At 57.4% G+C, this 20090-nt stretch overlaps 1 protein-coding gene across 1 annotated transcript in view; it reads right to left on the reverse strand.

The window, feature by feature from the left end:
* Positions 1-20090, reverse strand: part of NECTIN1 (nectin cell adhesion molecule 1) — a gene marked incomplete at both ends in the record, with an annotated part of 79542 nt that overhangs the window by 50105 nt on the left and 9347 nt on the right.

The raw sequence follows: 20090 nt of genomic DNA on the forward strand, positions 1-20090 counted from the left end.
CTAAATATTCTCCCTATTAGAGCTCTCCAGGTGCCGAGGAGGAGGGATTTAATGAAGAGCTGTGAAGAGGGGATCAAGATAGCAACCCATAGAGAGTCTCATTTCCGAAAAGGAGGAACTTGAGTCTGAAGAGATTCAATAATAAAAAAAAAGAAGAAGAAAATAAAAATAAACTTGACGGCACAGAAGGAGAGAGCACGAAATCCTTCCCTCCCCGGGCTGCCAGCTCAGAGCAAGAAACCCGGCCCCGCTGGTGACTCACTCGCCTCCACAATGGGAACGCGACAAAGCCGAAACTCTGCTGACTCAGGTGTGACTCCAGCACAGGGGTTAGTGGCTGGTAGCCCCATTTTGGCTGCCCCCACCAGCCTCGGTCCTGGTTCCCTGTGTCCTGACTCGAACCAAACCTCTTCTATCGGCAGGGGAGGTGCCGGGTCGCAGGGAATTACAGCACGCACAAACCCTCCGCTCCCCTGGCCAAGGCATGGTGAAAAAAAGCCCTGCCAAACCATGCTGGTGGTGACCGGGCCTGGAATTTCTGCGGAGGAGATCAAAACTCCTCTTTGCTTTCCTGTAGTTTAAAGGCTTGCTAACCAGGCACAGCTTTCTGACTTGTGGTCTCGCTTTCCTCTTGTCTTTCCTCCCATTATCCTTTGGGGATATAACGTATTGCTGGATATTTCACCAGCTCCTAACGTTAAAGAGAAATATTTTCTACAATGGCACGTGGGAATGCCATGCTCTTTGCTAGTATAATTTGTCCACAGACAGAAGCAGTTCATTTCTTTTTTGTGACCAGACAAATGGGATATAAGTTCTGGTGGCTCACAACCCGTCAGAGCTGTCAAGAAACCTTTGCAAGCAGCATGAACACAAGCATGGCACGCCCAGATGCCCAGGACAGGCACCCTTCACCGCCTGCCTGCCTGTATTTTTTCTTATAATGCATTTTCTCTTGCCCTAGAGATCTTTCTGCAGGAAAGTGGAAGAGACCTCCCAACTGTTTGGGTTGTTTGAGGACTCCTGCCCATGAACAGCGGGCTGTGAAGAACAGTGTGTACATGTAAACCAAAAACCCTGTGCCCGGCCTGACTGCCAGGCTGCTGCTGCTCGGACTTCTTATCACAAAGTCCCTGCACAAGGAAACAATTTTACAGATTCCTCCTTTTCCCAGATTTATGATCCCCACAGCACTGTGACGCCACACTTCAGTCCTACCCCCCCACACCCCACCTGTAGGAATAATTCTGCATATTTATGGACAGCCTCGCATCTTCAAAAGGCTTTTCAGAGAGTAAGTAATTAATCCTGCAGCACCCGAGAGGCAGGTAAGTATTATTACCCCCTGCTTTCAGGGATGGGGAAATCAGAGGTGCTGAATGACAAAGAAATGTGCCCAAGGCCACCCAGGTAATCATTGGCAGCCTCACCTCAATGGCTTCGGCTTGCTGTGGGCCTCTGAATATTCTGGTGACAACTCTCACCTCCCTGCCCCACCTACAGCTCGTGCAGACCTCAGGTCACCTTCACTTTTACGGCTGGGGAAACTGAGGCACGGACAGATGAAGTGGGAAAGCTCTGCTGCCAGAGCCTGGAAGAGACCCTAAGCATTATTCATCTTAACAGCTACGCTAAAATTCCCGAAATACGGCTCGAGTTCTTCCTGGCAATGAACAAATCCATGACATTTTGTGTTAACGTGCCAGAAATGATGAGAGGCACCGAGGCTATGAGGGCTGCTGTTAAGGTCGCGGCCTACATCGCAGCCTCCCTCCAGGAGGATGCAAGAATGGCTGCTGAGCCTCAGAAGGGTCTCACAGGTGGGTTTTGGGGAAGTCTGCTGAGTTTCGGAGACGTGGGGCTGTAAACAAGGGCCAGGACCACCCATCGGAGGCAGCCCCGGTGAGAGCAGCGAGGGTCAGAGCTGGCAGGAGGCCCCCCATGAGGGGTCACGCTCTCTGCCTCCTTCTGCCCCCCACACGGCCCCGGGACGTGGATTTGCTTTTTGGGAGAGGTAGATAAGTGGGACCAACACTGCTACATCCACTCATATCAGCCAGCGAGGGCTCAGGGAGGCAGTGCTCAGCCCAGAGCAGAGGGCAGGGCCGGAGGAGCAGGGGTCAGTGATTGCAGTGTAATGGGAGAAGCCAGAAAACCCCCGCGAAGAGAAACCCGGGACTTTTCCTGCCCTCATTATCCACCCCCTCCTCAGACAAGGTGGCTTTGTGCTTCCAGGTAGCCCCGGGGAGGAACTGAGCTGTGACGGAGCATTCAGGGAACTTGCTGCTAAATCGAGTCACTTGGAGGTGGCTCCACATGCTGTGTGCTCCATGACTCACCGGGGCTCCTGGGGCCCCAAAGCAGAGATGTCCCTGCATGAAACTCAGTGACACTGGGGCTCCTGTGGCCCCAAAGCAGAGACATCCCTGCATGAAACTCAGTGGCACCAGGGCTCTCGTGGCCCCGGAGCAGAGATGTCCCCCCACGCACATCCTGGAGCATCTCAGCTGCACATCACCCTGACCCTGATGGGTGATGCCTCAACAGGTACCAACACCAAGTCAATGCTGGTTTTCTGGCTGATTTTTGGGGCCTCTCCCAGCACAGAGGAGGCTCAGCCTCACTTTTTTTTCCCCCCTAATCTGGGGATGCTCGAGCAGGAAGGCTGGGATATCAGCAACAGCGACAGGAGCTGTGGGTAGCTACAAGGCTTGAATCTTGATGGCGTGCGTGATTCACATATTTCCTCTAAATCTAAGTGTTCCTAATGTCTAAATTTATGATAGAGACAAGCCAGAACCAAAAAGCAATCACTTCCCCATAAAGATACATTAACAGTCGACAAGACAGGGCAAGCTGAGAGTACACATCCCATTCCCAGCCTCACTCTGGAGAAACTAAGCCCAGGGACCGGGGGTTAAATAGCTCTGTCGGCCCTAATTGGCGTATTTCATCGCTGTTCAGAGTTCTTTCATTGACTCCTGTTCAGACTGCAGCAGCACTGGGCTCCCTGTGTCCTTCTCATGCAGAAACAGGCGGTGATCTGAGGGTGGCAGAGCTCTGGAGGATCGCCCACCCTACAAAACCCCAAGGGCAGCTGCTCCCAGGGGATGGCCGGGTGCTGGGTCCCAGCAGGGACCAGGGACTAAGAGGCCACAGAAATGGGAAGCATGTGAAAAAGAGAAACTAGAGCTAGTGGAAAATTTTCCAGCGCAGCATGTTTTTCTGATGGGAAGTGCCACTTGGTCCAAGCCAAAACTATCCAGTGGAACGTGCTGATTTTGACAGAACTAAAGTCAAAAACTAAAAAGCCTTTTGATAAGGTTGAGATTGGTTTGTGCTAACCTTGGAACAGAATGTTTCCTTTTTTTGTGGCGTTAGAGTTTCCCACTCTAAAACAAGTTTTCTGTTCTTTTTTTTCTTTTTGAAGGCCTGTATTTATTTTAGGGCAACTTCTTCTGGACTCTCATTCCTTTTAAATGGTGTATGGCAAAGCACTGACCAGAACTGCAACCAGAATGAAATGCTTTGGTTGTAACGCCATGAGACACTTTGGATTACAGCAGACCCATGTTTTCTTCAGAAATTTCATTTCTGCAGAAATTCTTGTATGTCCATTTGTTTCGAGGCAGAAACAAAGCTCAGTCTGAAATGCCCAACATCCCCACATGCCAACCTGATCCAGTCACCTCCAGAGCTCACCTTCCCAACAGCTCTTATACCCAAGGACAAGGCACCTCCTGCATCTCGTCCCCTTCAAACACAAAGCAGACCAGTACATTTTTTTTTTAGCAGACGTGATAGCATGGACACAGTTCCCGCAAAAAATCCTACATTTCTTAAACTTTACCCAAAAAATGTCAGCCAGCTCTCCTGGTGGGAGGTAAATTAAATAATAATAAAAAAAATCCTGCACCTCTGGGGGTCTGAGTGAGGACAGCACTGCTGTGATGGATTTCCCTGACCCCCCCCATGCCAGGTCCCATGATAGCTGAGGACCACCAGATGGCCACCACACAGCTGAGGGGGGCAAGGAGGGAATGAATCCCTATAACACAACCTAAACCTGGGCTCCCAGTGCTCCCCAGAAGGGGATGAGCCTGCCCAGGGCTCCCCTTGGGGCTTCCCAACCTCTGGGCACAGCAGCTGGGCTTGAAATGCTCACAAGCTGCTCGGGTGTCCCTTGTTGGCCACCCCTGCTCGAGAGCAGCCACTGCTGGAGCTAACAGCTGCTAAGAAACATCCTCACTTGTTGCTATCTCCAAGGTGATAGATAGAACACAGCTGGATGCCTGAATACCTAAAAAGACAGATGGAAGGATATAAATAGCCGAGAGAAAAAAAGAGGACAAAAAGTCCCATCTCCAACCTTGTAAAAAATGACCAGAATAGTAGCGCAGGAAGGCTTCCAGAAATAACCAGATGGGTACTGAATGGATGCAAATGAAACATTAAAAAAAAATAATAGAAAAGAAACCAGGGAAAAGAGATCAAAGAAGGTTTCTTAATGTCTCTGAACAGTAATTCTCCCATCAGGGTCAGAGAGCTAATTTCATCTGGGTGCCACCACCAGTTCCCGGCAGTCCGGTACCCAGATACTGCAGTGGGAGAGGCAGTGGGAGAGGAAGATAAGCCTAGAGATAAATGTCATTAACTCCTATTAGTGTGTGTCAGGGAGTTCAAAGGGTCACTGCAGTGACGGGTGGGAGTCTCAGGGGCTGTGCCTGGCAGCAGAGGTTTGTTTGCACAGCCTCGGAAGGAGGTGAGCTGGGAGGGAAGGGATGCCAGCCCTCACGGTGCCATGCAGAAATAATTGCCACTTGTGGGGCTGAAGGCAACCTAAAGGGCCAAACCAGTGTCATCCCCGAGGCTGCCTTCACCCCCGGGGGCTACAGGAGCTCAGCAAGCACCAAGGCAAGGGCTGGGCTTTGGGCTGTGGATGTTGGACAGCCAAGGACTCGACGGGGCAGCAGCAGGAAGCCCGAGAGGAAGTTTACAGCTGGCCTCGGGAAGGTGAGCCTGGCCTGGCCTCCAAGAGCTTCCACGTCCCACAGGGAAGTGTAAGAGCTTAGATGCAAGCCTGCACAGGGCCCTGTGGGAGCCTGAACCTCGGGCTGACAGCTCACTGGCACGGTGTGAATCTGAAGTAATTGCACTGTTTGCTCTGGGAATACTCCAGATGCACTCGGCGTAACTGAGAAATAGACTCCACGCTCCCATCGCAGGACCTGAAAATCTTTGGCTCTTCCACATCCTTCTAGCTAGGACTTTTTTTCCCCCTTTTTTTTTTTTTTTTCATATTCTCTTTCCTTCCATTGCCCTTATTCCAGGAAAAAAAGAAAAAAAAAGGTGTTTGAGTTTCTGCCCTCCCTCCCTCGCTGTTCCATGCAATCCCTGCATCCTCCAGACTTGCCCTGCAGCTGACGGGTGCTGTGCACCAGACGATGAGCTAAGGGTCCCTTGGGCACGGAGGCACGCTCTGTGCCAGCAGCTGTTTGGGCTGCAGGGTTAAGCCGTTTTAATTACCTGGAAGCAGAGCCCCAGCCAAAGCCTGGGCAGTGCATACAGCAAGCCCTGCTGTCCCAGCGGGCTGGGATGGCTCAAGCAGGCTGCCTGCTGATCTCCGGCTAGATTAAATTCTTCTGCCAGAGCAGGACCACAGCTTTATGGCACTGGGGATAACCTCCTTCCTGCACCTGGGGTCCTCTGTTTGCTTTGGGGCAATGCCTGTGGCCCAGGACAAATGCAAAGCCCCAAGCCCTGTGCCTTCAGCAGGGTCTGAAGCTGTCTTTTCCCATTCGTAGCACTGCAGAGAGGCAGACCCCACTTCTCCAAGCCTTAAGAGTTTCAGATCAGCAGTGTGTCATCCCAGAAAGGGCCACTGGTAGGGCAGACACAGCACATGCCATGGCTAGCACAGAAACCCCAAAAACTGCCACGCAGCTTATGAAGAGCGGGATTTTTTTTTTTTCTAAACAAAGCAAGGACAAATTAATAAGGAAAAAAAAAAAGCCAGACGCGTCCTGAACTTCCCAACCTGTCTGCTGTTTGTTGTTTGCTGGAGGTTCAAAGGGTTCTGGTCACCTTTCTGCCTCCTGGCCGCCTCTGCAGTCCCCGCTCTGGCTGGCACCGGGTGTGCAAGGTTTTGCCCAGCTGCTCTCGCTCCGAGCAGCCTGCTGCCTGGACAAACACCCTCACCACGGCTCAGCGGGGCTGAAACAGAGCACGGGACTGAGCTGTGCCAGGGGAACCCCTCGGTCAAGCTTCCCTCGCTGCTGAAATCCCAATTTCTGCCCCGGATTTCTGCTGCAGGCGGCCCAGGGGACGGAGCCAAGACAAGGGGTTGCGAGCTGGAGAAGGCACCCCAGGGAAATGCCCCTTCAGTGCCTGCTCAGACCAAATAAAAAAGGAAAGGCTGCGATCTCAAACCACTGCGCAGAGCTCCCCACAGAGCTCAGATCCCATCTCAGCCACCCGCAGGCTGCTCGCCCCTTGGGGCTCCCCGTGCCTATCTGATCCCATCCGTCCCCATCCCAACCCCCAGCAGCTCCCCGTGGCTCCTGCACCCCCCCTGGATCCCTGAAATCTCCCTGACAAGCCCGCAGCACACCCAAGTGAAAGACAAACGTGTTTGGGTGCGTTTCTCTGCGGGCAGAGGGGCAGGGAAGGATTTTTCCCAAGGGAGGCAGCGCTGGGCAAGGGGCATTTCCCTGCAGCTGAGTCACCCCGGCCACAGGAAGCCACACGGGGCCGTGGCAGCGTTCCCCATCAGCAGCTCAAATAACCCCCACGTGGCAGGCTGCTCGGCAGGCTGTGTTTCCATCCCAGGGGTTGCAGACGCCTGGCTCCCCTCTCTGCTCTCCCCGCGCCCCTTCCCCAAGCACCCCGTGGAGCAGCTGACGGGGATGTTATGGGGTAAACCTCTTCCCCCCCCACCTTCCAGCTGCTCGGACCCCACGCAGAGCTCCCCGAGGAGCTGCTCCGGGCTCCCTGCCTCTTTTCCTTTCTCTCTCCACGCTTGCAGGAAAGCCCCAGCCTGGTCCCACGGGACTCGGGGGCTCCAGCACGCTCCCTTTCCTCCTTCCCTGCCACGCGGGGAGCCGCACCCTGACCCCTTCGAGCTCCGACTTGCTTTTCCAACTTGGGCTGGTTCTGGGCAGGACGTGCTGGGGCCTGCCTCCTCCTCCCGGCCCTCTGAGCACAAACACGTAGGCAGCGAGGCACGCGGGATGCAGCTGCACACCGCGGGATCCAGCGCTCACGCTTTGGTGTGGAAAACGCCGAAATCCATGAGTCACCGGGATCCGGCGGGGCCCTCTTCCCTTCTTCCCTCGCCCCGTGGGACAGCCGTGGTCCCCGGGCAGCACGTGCACCCCCTTCCCGATCCTATAACCAGCAGAAGCTCCTAGGGGGGACAGGTGCTGGGAGCGGGATCTCAGCCCCAGAGCTCAGCTGCTGGAGACGTCGCATCGCCGGCACGGCCTGGGGACAGGGGAAGGGGAGGCCCCCGTGCCATCTGCTGTCCCCAGAGGGAGAATTAGGTGGTGGAGATCCAGCCCCAGCACTGGGGACACCACCGGAGACAGGGGGTGCAGAGGAGGGTGGGAGCAAAAAGGACATTTAGGGGGAGAGGGGGCGCACGCGGCGTTGCACCAGCTTTTAGGGCCTGGCACTCGTTTCTCTGATTTGTGCAGAAATCCCCCCTCCAAGGCCATTTTTGCAAGCACAGACAGCCCACCAGGGGCAGCCTGCCCCCGCTGCCCCCTCGGTGGAGCGCGACACAATGCATAATTAGGTTAATGAGCTAAGCTCGGATTTTAATTGGGATTCCCTGATTTACTGGTCTATCTCCTCCTTTTGTTTTAGGAGAAGGTTCCTAAAAGCTGCCCTTGCTAATGGCTCTGATATCAGAAAGGTCTTACGGATCTTTAATTGTATTTAATCATCAGGGTAATTAATGATCCTTGAGCAAAATGGAGATTGCATCTAGAGGAGCTCCAGTCTTGCCCTTCAGCGTCTGTTGTGTCTGGGCAGAGGCATCCTACAGACACACGGGGAGGGGGCGAAACGAGACAAAAGGATGGGAGAAAGGGGAGGCACGGGAAAAGGCTTGGAAAATCAGGTGGAAAAGGGCTGAATGGAGGTAAGGGAAGAGGAAAAAGGGAAGTCTGGAGCTCCTGGGGGTGGCTGACCACCCCAACCCCTCCATCTCCAACAGGCTCAACCTCCAGCATGTTTCTGCCCCTAAGACAGAACCACCTGCCTCAGCCATTCTCCTTTTTTTCCGTCCCTGCTTCCCTCTGGCACCGTTTCACGCCCTTTTCTGCAGGAAGACACCTCCAAAGTTCAAACCCCTGGGAGGGAAGCGGGGAGAGGGGGAGCAGCGGGCAGCAAGCTGCGGCACGTCCCCCTCTCCCCAGCCCCAACCGTGCGACTCCGCTCCCCAGCGGGGCTGGCAGCCAACGGCCCCGTCTCTCCCAGAGCACAAACAGAGCCAGTCCGACCAGAAACCGGGCTGCCTGCTCCGACTTGCCCCAGAAATGCAGCTTCAGTCAGAAATATCAGCGAGGAGGGCCACGGAGCCAGCCCCCGTGGCGTGGGGACCAAGGGCCAGCAAAGACACGGGGCAGCGCAAAGCAGGTGGAGGTGTGCGTGGCCGTGCTGGCTGGACAAGGAGAGTGTCCCAGCTCCTAGCTGAATGCCAAGGGATGGTTTAGGGCAGGGAACCGCTGTCCTTCCTGCTCCAGCCTCAGGGAGTGAGGCCAGGCTATGCTCAGCAGCTCTGGTGCAAGAACCAAGGAGAGCTGCAAGCGTGGCATGGGAACCAGAGCAGGGACTGGCGGCGCCTGGGGGCACGGTGCTGTGCAGGGCTGTGACAGTCCTCTGCAGGGGAGACATCCAGCTGCCAAAGCAGGATGCCCCAAAAAGCTTTCCTCTCTGATTCCTTCAGTGCTGGGCTCTCTGCAGCTGAGCACGAGGGCAAAGCCCCGGCACGGTGCTGGAAGGAGCCCGGTGGGGCACCCACTGCAAATTAGCCCCAGCGTGGCTCCAGCTGGGCCCCGGGCGAGCTCGGGGAGCTGAGACCTGCAGAGGGGAGCTGTGGAGCTGGGCTCACATTTCCCCCTGGCCACACGCTGGGGTCACAGGCTCGGAGCAGCCTGAAGGCTGAGGGCAGGGGGTAGAGCTTAAAAGGACCGAAAGGCCAGCTCTTCCTGGAAACCCTGGGCCCCATTTCCATGAGAAAGGGCCGTGCAGAGCTGGTTGGGACAGGGAACCTGCCCCTTCCCGCTCCGGAGCTGCCTCCTCACCAGGCAGGTTTCAGCTTGCTGGGGCTGTCAGCTTGGCGGCTCTCGCTCCTAGTGGTTTTTTTCTCCTTTATTGCCTACGTATCCACCCCAGGGCCTGAGAAAAGGCAGCCTCCTTCTTTGCAGCATTAGCAAACATGCCAATTTTCCCCACTTGGAATATTTCGTACACAGGCCCTTTTCTCCCACGCTCGCTCCCTCTCCACCCTCTCCATCCCGCACTGGGCTGTGGCTACCGCAGCAGCTCGGCAGGTGTGCGTTCAGGTGCTGGCTGCTCTCCCTGCTTCACCCCAGCAAATCCGAGCCAGCAGGGATACCAGACGTGAAATCCAGGCTGGGACAGAGGGCCAGGAGCTGCAGGGGAAGGGGTGCAACCCAGGAGCAAGCCAGCGCGACGCACGGTGGACAAAAAATAGGAGGAAGGTACAGGCTGGCTGGTGCCTGACCACCGTGCTGGGCTTCAGAAAGCGTGGCACTGCTGCAGGGAGAAAAAAAAGGGCTGGAGAAGTGGGAAAGGGATCTGGTTACAGCCCTGCTGCCCTCCCTGCAGGCAGAGCAGGGTCTCTGTCTCCCTGCCACGGCCGATCCCGGCAGCCCCTGACCCTGGGAACGGCTAAGCTGATTGCAGCAGCAGTGAAGATCTGCATCAATCCTCTCCTCCCTCCCAGCGCGGAAGATCAGGCCGCCTGATTGTGTCATTTATTCCCCTGTAAACAAAGCAGCCAAAAGAAAAACCCAGCCCAGAAATGAGAAACCTTCCCGGAGACGCAGCTCGGCGGCGCGGGGCAGAGCGGGGCCGGGGCTTCCTGGTGCGGACGGTGGCCAGCCCAGAGGGCTTTTAGCCACTGCTCTGGAGGAAAAAAAAACACGTTCAGCATCGCAGCCCTCCCTCGTGCTGCAGGGCAGGAGCTAGGGCCAAAGCCAGAAGTCGGTCTCCAGTCTTACAGTCTGCTACAGTCCTACAGTCTGCCTTGTTTTGCGTCCTATACGGACGCTTTGCCAAGCCCACACACCCCGTTGGGATGAGGGATGCTTGTAGGGTGACCCAGGGAGCGAGCCCTGCTGCCCACCGGCCGGTCACACACCAAAAAGGTGGCAGCAGGGAGCTGAGGATGCTCCCTTGACCCCATCCCGCTGCAGCAGCCCTCCCCTGCTGACAGAGCCTCGAAACATCACAAACACGAAGGCGAAGATGCCCAGCAACAAAAAGCACCACCAGAGGCTTTTCGAGCCACGGCTCTTCAAAGAGCCCGGCTGCCTTTGTTTGCTGCTGCCTGCTGAGGAAGGATCAGGCCCAAGGCCCCTCGCAGTACACGGCGAGGTGGTTTGAAAACTGATCCCAGCCCATTGCCTTCGCTTTTTCATGAAGTGGAAACGGAGCGAAAGGTCTGTAGGGGATGTGGTAAAGTCGCCGGCGAGATGCCCGGCCTGCAGAACCTCACCAAGACGTGGTGGGGCCTTTGAGCCACTGTTCAAATAGGTTTTAAATGGAGTCCCGGGCCTCGCCGCGCTGAAGGTGATGGAGAAGAAAATGAACCGAGCGTTTCTGAAGGGGCTGTGTGCTGAGGACAAATGGCTTTTTCATTGGTAACGCCAGGGGCTGGAGCCAAGGGATTCATCAGCATGTTTTGGCATCCCGAGGGGCTGCAGGGCTCTGCCCATCCTCACATTAAATCGCACATTAACAGGAGCAGAAGTGAAAGGAGAGCGAGGCCTTCCAGCAGCTAGAAATCCACGTCAGCTGCTGCCAGAAGCAGCCGGGGACTTCAGCTTTTGGATAAAACAGCTCCTTTAGATGAACAGACACCCACCCTCCTGGGCTGTGGACACCAGCCCACTGGGTTTGGGCTCTCCCCTGCCCCACATCACCCCTGGTGGGCACAAGAAGCCGAAAGGGAGGCGATGGCTCAGCTCCTGCCTGGTTCCTCCTGCTCTAACTTAGCCACAGATTTCTCTGCCATCATGCCCGGCCTGCCCAGGCTGCGTGCTTTGCTCTTCATTCCCCTCATGAAGCTCCTCTCAGCCTCTCCATCACTTTAATGTGACTCCTGGGACTGAGTCACTGGCATGCGGGAGCCCAGGCAAGGAGATGAATCTTGGAGAGACATTAATTAGTCCTGCCATATTCATAAATTAATAAATCTCTCATCTATCCTCCAGATTTAATTTCCCATCCCTGTGTTTTCCCTTCCTGTCACACAAACACTACCAAGAAATGGGGGAAGGCACAAGGGGCGACCGAAAGGCTCCATGAAAGGGCCCATCTTCCACAACGCAGAGCTCCTGAGCATCTCCAGGATGTGACACCAACCCAGGGAAATGCTCCTGAGGTTGCAGGGGCAGAAAGGTGAGAGGAGAAGAAACCCTGCCCTCTCTGTAGAAAACTCTACGTTTTTTGCAGAGGTGACTTCCTACCCTGATTTCTAAGCCAAGCTCTGGGCTTTTCCCTTCTCCCTTTGCAAGCTGCCCCTCTCTGAAAACTGACCCTGCGTGCGGATCACGTTCCCAACTCATCTCTAAAAGATGAAGCCTTCGGCCCCGTGCTCAGTCCAGCCTTTGTAAAACGATGCTCGGCCCCTCCGCAGGTGGAGGCAGCGCTGAGCCAGCTGTGTTGGCTTTAGGGGAGGAATTTGTGACCCCCAGCCTGCTGCTGCTCCCCACCTCGGCAAAGGCTCAGGAGGAGCAGGAAGGGGAGGCTCCCAAACATCCCCCCGTGGTCCATCAGCTCCTTTCCTTCCCGGAGGCACACACCCTACCTCACAGCCCCGCACTTCCCAGCCTCGCTCGCCGTTTCTTGCTGGCAAAAAGAGGCAAAGTGAGGATTCTTGCCCCAAAATACGCGCCCAGATCGGGAATAAGAGCGGGGACACATCCTGGGCACCGGGACGTTCACCTGGCACAGACCCAGGGCAAAGCCAAGATTTTCCTCCATCGTTGCTTGGGGAAAGCAGAGGCAACCCCCCCCAAAGACAGCACGAACCCATTGTGCAGGCGGCGACCTATATTCTGGCCACATGCAGCGGAAAAGCAACAACAAAAGACGGCAGCCCTGCCCCCTGCCCCACTCCCCGCAGATGTCTGCTGTCTGCTGGCTAATCCGCCAGGGGAACCAGGCACCGAGCTCCCTCCCGCCTCGGTCAGCGGTGTCACACTGCAGGAGGTCACGGCAGTTGGCCCCAAGCCCTGTTCCCACCCCCATTCCCATCCCTGTCCTCATCTCCATCCTCTTTCCTCATCCCCATCCCCATCTGCACCCCCGTCCCCATCCCCATCCTCTTTCTCAGCCCCTTCCTCATTTCCCATCCCCATCCCCATCCCTATTCTCCTCTCTCACCCCATCCCCATTTCCCATCCCCATCCCCAGGGATCTGTCCCCTCTCCCCACCCCGAGCATCCCTGAGCACAGGGAGGGGGCTCGGCAGAGCTGAGGGAAGGGGGGGCCGGGCGGGGGGTTGGTTTTATCATCTGGGCTCCTGCCATGAGCAGGAACAAAGCGATGGGGCCAGGAATGCAGAGCAACCAACAGCATTTCTATGCTAATGAGCGCTCCGAGTCAGATCCCGCCGCCTGTGGCAAATTGAAGTGAAAATCCAGGCTTGGAGAGAGGCAACTTTCACGGCCGAGGAGCGTCGCCGGGCTCCAGCACCGCTCCTGCTCCCTCGGTTTTATTTTTCATTGACTCCTACGAAACCAGAGTTCTGAACAGAATGGTTGCTGCAACCAAAAATCAGCGCCGCACGGTGCTAACGGACAGATTTTGTGCTGTTTGCTCCCTGATCTCCATCCCCAAACCTCAGCAGCCTGCCCAGAACAAAGGATGAGGGGATGAGGGAGAGCCGAGCCCTCCCTGTAACCCTCACCTCCCCTCGTGCCTGTGCAGGGGATGGGGACGGATCCTGCCCTGCACGCCGATGGATGGGGCCGTGCGAGGTGGCAGACGGCAGCAGACCTGGCCCACATGGCCTCCAGAACCCGTACAGGATTTTCCCTGCTCCTCCTCTGACATCTCTAATGGATCTGGCACCCAGGACACCAGCAATATTTAGGGAAAACCGTAAAATCTGCCCTAATCTGCAGCATTTCCATGCTTTGTCCGGTCAAGGGGACGAGGCAGCGATTTGGTGGGGCTGTAAAGGGTGCGGGTCTTCTCTTGGCTTCAGAAAGCGCGTTCTGAAAATGCATTTTCCAGGTGCATTCACTGCTTCTTTTATGGCCTGAACAACAGCTCAAGGAGACCCCAGGGCAACGATACCAGAGCGTGGCCCGGTGGGCTCGTCCCAGCCTAACGACGGTAGGAAGCAGGCACCCGCTGCCTCTACCAGTGGTGAAAAAACCCCAAACCCAGCACTGCATTCCCATCCCCGGCATTCCCTCTTCTTCCAGCCACCCCCAGCAGCTGCTGCCCTTGGTCCAGCGCCGTGCTGCAGCCCCAGCTCCAGCTCTGCACCCACCGGCACGGCCGGCACCCAGCGCCCTGCTCCTGCAGAAACAAGACCTGACAAGGCTCTGACCCCTGCGGGTGGGCTGCTGGCCTCCCTGTCCTAATCCAGGCGCTGTTTTTTTGCAGGCACCGATGTTCCCATCAGCAGGAAGCAGAGCTGACGTGCCGGCGCTCAGTGCCTCTCGCAAACAAACCGTGCCCTCCTACACGAGGCAAACAGCAGCTGGGTAAAGCCCCGGCCGTCCCGCTGCTTATTCCCAGGGGATGGTAATGCAGAGGCCTCGCGTTGCAAAACGTCCTGGAGATCTCCACGGATTGCCAAATTCCTAAAGCGAGCCCGAGTCAGGGTGGAAATGCTGCCAACGGGAGCGAGCGGGAGCCCGCGTGGGCGCTGCGCAGGGGCGCAAGGAGCCAGCAGCTGGGCGCGAGCTGTGGGGTCTGGTGGCTCCCAGCACGGGCAGGGTTCGCCCCCGTCTCCCTGGAAAGAGGCTGTAGCTGGAGGTGAGCAGCAAGGTTTGAAGGTTAGCGTGCCAGCGCCTCTCCAAAAGAAGGGAGAAGAGGAGAAGAGAAGCTCCCCGGGGCCCGGGAGGGGCAGGATGCTGCAGCCGGGCTGCTGGGTGGTATCCTGCCCGTGGCACTGCCTCAGGCTCCGGGCTGGGGACAAGGAGAGCTGCTGGATGCTCGCCTCTGAATGCTTCAGCTGCCACCTTCCAGCTTGGCAACGGGCCCCCCAAAAACCTGCGTGCCTCTTCTGTGGGCTGACCTTGGCCCGAAGGTGGCTTTTTGTGGGGAACGGTAAAGCAACGACCCAGATGGTCTGGCTGCGGGGCCCAGGATGCTTCCAACCAGAGGTGCCCGCTGCAAACATTTCTCTCAGTGGCCAGAATTGCAAATGGGGGAATCAAAGCTCAGCTTTTCTCCCCCAGGAGCCTGCGGCAGGGTTTCTGCACTAATGGCTGTGCAAAGCCTGGCTGCCTAACGCCACCAGAGCCAGAGGGAAGGCTCGCTGGGAAAGCCAGGTCCTCTCCCTCCCACCTGCATCCAACCGTGCGAGCAGACCTGCAGGAAAACCCCGAGGAGGAGCAGGAGAAGGGACACAGCACTTCTATAAATAATACTCCTCGCTGGGTGCCAGGCATTTCAGCTGCTCTGGCGTTTGGTAAGGTGGTTTGCTGGGACCCGAGGTGTTTGGGAAACCTGTCACCGAGCAGCACGCTGCAAGCTGAGAACCACCGATCAATTAAAAGCTGACCCTGAGCTTTTCGGAACGGCTGGCCCTAGCTGCCTAGCTCTACAACCAGAAAAAGTGATTTTCGTGTTTCGCCGACCAACCGAATCCAGCTCCAGCCCTCCGATTAAATATTAACCGCTCCGCGCAGACCACAAGCAGGATCCACAGCTATTTATTGCTCCGAAGGCAGCTGCAGCAAGAAGCAAAACCAAACGGAGCCAGCCGGGAAGGAATGGTGTCGTCCCCAGCGAGCCTCCCATGCGCTCCTGAGTCAGCGGGCAGCCAGGAGGCATTTCAGAGCACGTGTCACTGGGCGCAGCGCTGCTGCTGGGGGGGATCTCTGCTGGGAACACGGGGCCGAGCCACCGACAGCCCCATCCAGGGCTGCTCACGTCAATGCTCTCCCCTCCAGACCCCGCTGCAGAGCCTGGAGAGCTCGCACGGCTCCAGGAGGGTGAGGTGCTGCCGCTTGGTTCAGCCCTTTTGTTCCCTCGGCGAAGGAGGGTGGTGGCCGTGGCTTGGAAATGATGTTTGGGGATGTAAAATGAGGTGAGAGTGGGGTGGTGGGACCACGCTGAGCGGTGCTCAGCCAGCACCCAGAGCTTGCAGCCGCAGGAAGCCACGCAGACACCTTCCTGCATCGCTCAGCTTTGAGCAGGGACAGCAGGGACACAAGTGTGGGATGTGGGTGGGAGGCAAAGGCAGAGCCCCCAGGCCAGCACTGCCCATTTCGTGCTCCTCCTGCAGCATCCCGGGGCTCACAGCCAGGCTGTGCCCGCAGCCCCAGCTCGCCCCGTGCCACCCGTGGCTGGGGGATGCTAACGCCACCCGTGCGCCCCGTGCCATGCTTTGAAGGCTTTTCCCCGGGCTTCCCAGTGTCGCCTGATGCCCTGGAGCAAGAGGACAGGTGATTGTTCCCCGTTTTATTTCTAATTGTGATCAGAAATCACAAAGCAGCCGTGCTCCTGGCGTCCCTGCCCCCAGTTTCCCAGCCGTACGCTCGGGTTTCTGATGCCCAGAGATCAAATAACCCATCACTCGGGGTAGGATATTATCCCCTATTACCAATTCAATGCAAACGGCTCTCCTCTCCCCCAGATTAAAAGCCAATTAACGAATGCTGCTTTTCAAGGGGAGAGGGAGCCGGGAGGAGGGTTTTTTTTCATGTTTTCTTTTCCTTTTGGTCTCTGGCAAGGAGGCGACGTCCCACCTGTGTTACCGAAGAGTTCTCTTCACATCGTATTGATTTTGCTCAGAATATTTTGGGACTCTCTGACAGCAGAGGAAAAGAGAAACCCGGAAAGGCCAACAACAGAACCTCAACAACTCGCGTCCTAAAATAGACAAAAAGGAAGAAATTTGACTTGCTGGGGGATCAATGGTGTTTGCTTAAGTCAGCAAGCGGTGTTTTGGGTTTCAGACCCGTCTCGGGGCGAGGAAGCTGTACTCTCAAGGTGAAGAGCAAGCTCATAAATCTGGGAGAAGCTTCGAGCCCAGAAGATGCTGATTCCCCGCCGCGGGGAGGGCAGAGCCAGCAGGAAAAGGGCATTTGCTCTGCAAACAAGGCGCAGGATGAGCGCTTGTAAATCGCGAGTCCCAGGGGAGCAGGTGACATTCAGCCCTGCTGCACTCGGATCTGGGACACGAGAGGAGGGAGGAAGGTGACTTTATGCCAGCTCCGTGTTCCTAAGGGCCACGGGGCTGGTTCTCTGCTTCCCACAGCAATCGCTGGGCCACTGGGGTTGTATTTAGGGCTGCAGGCTCGGCTCTGGCCCCAAGTGCCCCCTCCTGCCCCGGGAGCAGACAGGTCCAGGGACACGTCCAGTGGAAACCTTAAAGCCAGAGAAAATCCCCCAGCAGGGACGGCAGCCAGCACGGCAGGCCTCCAGCGCAAGGTACACAGCGATAACTCACTTAATCGATCCCGTTTCCCTAGATTTAGTAAAAACAAACAAAAAGCCTCATCATCGAGCAGCCCCGGCTGCCTTTCCAGCCAGCATCGCACCCAGGCGGGGAGGGCGAGCTTCCCCGATGCCTGCTGCCCCCCGCCTGGCTCGTGGGCACCAAAAAACAGGCTCCTGCCTGCCGATCCCATGCACGGCCCTGCGCTGGCCTCTCCCACGGGAATTTGGTTCAAAAAAAGGCATTTAGCACAGCCGTCTGCTTCGGCAGGTAGGCAGGCGACCTGACGAGGTCCTCCGCAACCCGAATTATCTCCTGTTTCCACAAGGATGCTGAAGCGGCGCGCAAACATGTCTGTCTCTCTGTCAATCTGTCACTTTGCGTTCGCTTCATTTTCGTCTGTCACACGTTAGCCCGGATCTCGCCGTCTACAAGCAGATAGTTATTTGTTGCTTCCTCTTTCGTTTGCTTTTTAAAAGCCATTTCCACTCGAATTAGACGCAGCCATGCGCGGATACACGCACCCATGTACAGACAGGGGCAGACCAGCCTCACTCTCTGCCCTGAACTTATTTAATGCAAAAAACCAGGGGCAGCTCGCTCTGAGCAGCGACCCTGTGTGTAAAACCCCACGGCCAAACTCTCCCCAGCCTCCTCCAGCTCGCTTTTGCCTCCGGTGCCGGGGCAGAGCAGGCAGCACGGGGTGCAGCTCGCAGCCCGCTTGCCAGCACTTGCCCACCTGCAGACGTGTTCCCCTGCGACCGCAGGCTTTGCATGGCGAGAGGAGGGGCCCCAACGCACCCTGGCACGCAGAAACCCTAAATTTTGCTCCCATTGCCAGGGCTGAGCGCGAGCAGACGCTGGGGACGTCCCCTGGCTTGGAACCGCAGCTGTGGCTGCAGCCTGGGGAGCCACCGTGGGTAGAAAGTGGTGGGACAGGGACATTGCCACGGCTTGGAGGGGACAATGGGGACAAAACGGGTGCTCCCTGGCTGGGTGCACGCTGATATCGTGCGTCTTGGAGTTGGGAGCGGGATGGGAGCATCGGGGGGAGGCAGGGGCCAGGACGCAGGCTCCGTGGCTGGATCCCTCCCTCTCCCCTCCATTTCCGCCCAGGAAAAGGAAGACTTCTCCCCGCCTGTGTTATTTTCCCGGCGTTCCCCCAACCGCTGCTGCTGGTGAAACCCCAGCTCAAAGCCTCCCCGTCGCCACGGCAACGGGCCGAAAATGAACAGATGGTCCTGGGCGGCCGGAGCCCACCCCAGGGGGAGCGATGCGGGGCCATGGCCGCACGCCGCGGGGACAGGGACGTGCCCACGGGGGGACCTGTGTGCTCCCCTCCCGAGGGGCAGGAACCCTCTGGGACCCATCACCCATGGACTCCCCATCCTATGGGGCGAGCTGGGTGCTGCCAGGCCCGTGGAGCATCCTCCTGCCCTCCCCAAACCTCGGTTGGGGGGATCACAGAGTGGGAGGGCGCAGGGCTCAGCTGCTGCTGGGTCTCCCAGAGGGGTTCAGACTGGGATGGGTGACGATAAAACCGGGCTGCTAATCCCCCTGGGGATTACATGGGGCTGTGGCACGGGACTTTGGAGCCACTAAACACCCAGACCTTCCTGGAAATACCCAAAAATCACAGACTACGTGTGGGAAGATGTGCAGCACGTCCCCCTGGCGCACGGGGAGGATGCACGGGGGCCAAACGCTCCTCCCTGCGCCACGCTGCTGCCTTTCCTGCAGCCCTGGCACGGGAACGGGGCTCCTGGCCTCGAGGGGGGGCCTGGCCTGGCCCAACCGGCTCCCAACCCACACCCGTGAGAAGAGCCGGAGCCCGTCCTGCCTCTCAGGTGTGGCCCTTCGCCTCCGGGCTCCTGCTGCTGCCAGCCTGGATGCGGCCGGGAGGAGGGAGCGGGAGGCGCTCGGCAGCCTCCAGGCTCGGATGGGGGCGTCCGCAGCACCCCCAGCTCCATCCCCCCGCCCTGGGATTTTGGGTTTCTGCTCGGGGTCAGACCCCTCGGGAGGCTGTGGGTTGTGGCACCCCAAAGGTGCTCGGTGATGAGAGCAGGTCTCCAAGCAGGCACAGCGCTTCGCCCCAGCCAGCTTGGGGGGGGGGGGGCAGCGACAGAAATGGGTACAAACCCCAGGTGTTTGGGTTCCTCCGCCACCAGAACCCACGCCTTTACCAACAAAGAGCCAAACCCAGCCTCCCACGGCCAGCGGGCTCCCGGCCCTCTCACCGGGCTGGGCTGCAAGAGGGAATCGCGCAGCCACAGCCCCCAGCGGAGCGGAGCGCAGGGCTGGCGTGCCGGCCCTGGAGCTGCTCCAGCCCTTTCTTCCCCAACCCGGCAAGCCCTAAAACCCACAGCTCGTCTCTGCAGAACAGGTTCAGCACAGCAGCAGAGCCGTGCCAGCTTCCCACGCAGCAGCACAGCCCAGCCTGCCCCGCACCCCCTGCCCCAATAGCCCTTTTTTTTTTTTTTTTTTTTCCCTCCCTGCTCTCTTCCTGGATCAAAGCTGCCTCCCCTCCCCGTATTACAAACATTATTCGGCTCGGAGATAAGAAGCTCTCCAGCAGCTCTTTATTAATCCCACTGGAGGCAGAAGAAGGCAGCGAGGAAGGCCTCGGCGTGGCCAGGACAGAGACAAATGGCCCACAAAACACCTCTGCAGCACAGAGGCATGTGAGGGTTTGTTTCTTCTTCCAGCAGGTCTCACGGGAAGCACGGGTAATAATTAACAATTATCGAACTTTAAACTTTCCATTCTGTCCCGACAAGGCTTTTGTAATAACTCACCAGGTATGGAGCACTGCCAGCCGGGGCAGGGGGGGCTGCAGCAGGAGGCTGGGGCTCAGCCCGCTGCTCCCTTGCTTTTGCACCGAGCATCTCTGCACCCCTCACCTACCACCAAAACACCCCCCCAGGTAATGACTGCAAGCCAGAAGTGACCCAAATGCAGCGTTAGTGGGGTGGAAATCAGAAGGCCTTTGAATGAAAGCAGGCAGGGAAGGCAATGGACTGCGTCCTCCCACCTCCACGGCTCCAACCCACGCAGCGCGCACTCAGAAACCCTGGCAGAGCGTTGGTGCAAATTGTGCAAAACCGCTCTCAAGTCTAATTGTCTTCTAAAATCCCTGGGCAGGGAGCTGTGCGATCTCGGCAGGCTGAGGAAAATGGCAGAAGAAAGGGGAGTCGCCTTCCCCCGTGCCTTT

This window comes from Netta rufina (genome assembly GCF_964035555.1).
Source record: "Netta rufina genome assembly, chromosome: 25".
In the NCBI taxonomy this organism is placed as follows: domain Eukaryota; kingdom Metazoa; phylum Chordata; class Aves; order Anseriformes; family Anatidae; genus Netta; species Netta rufina.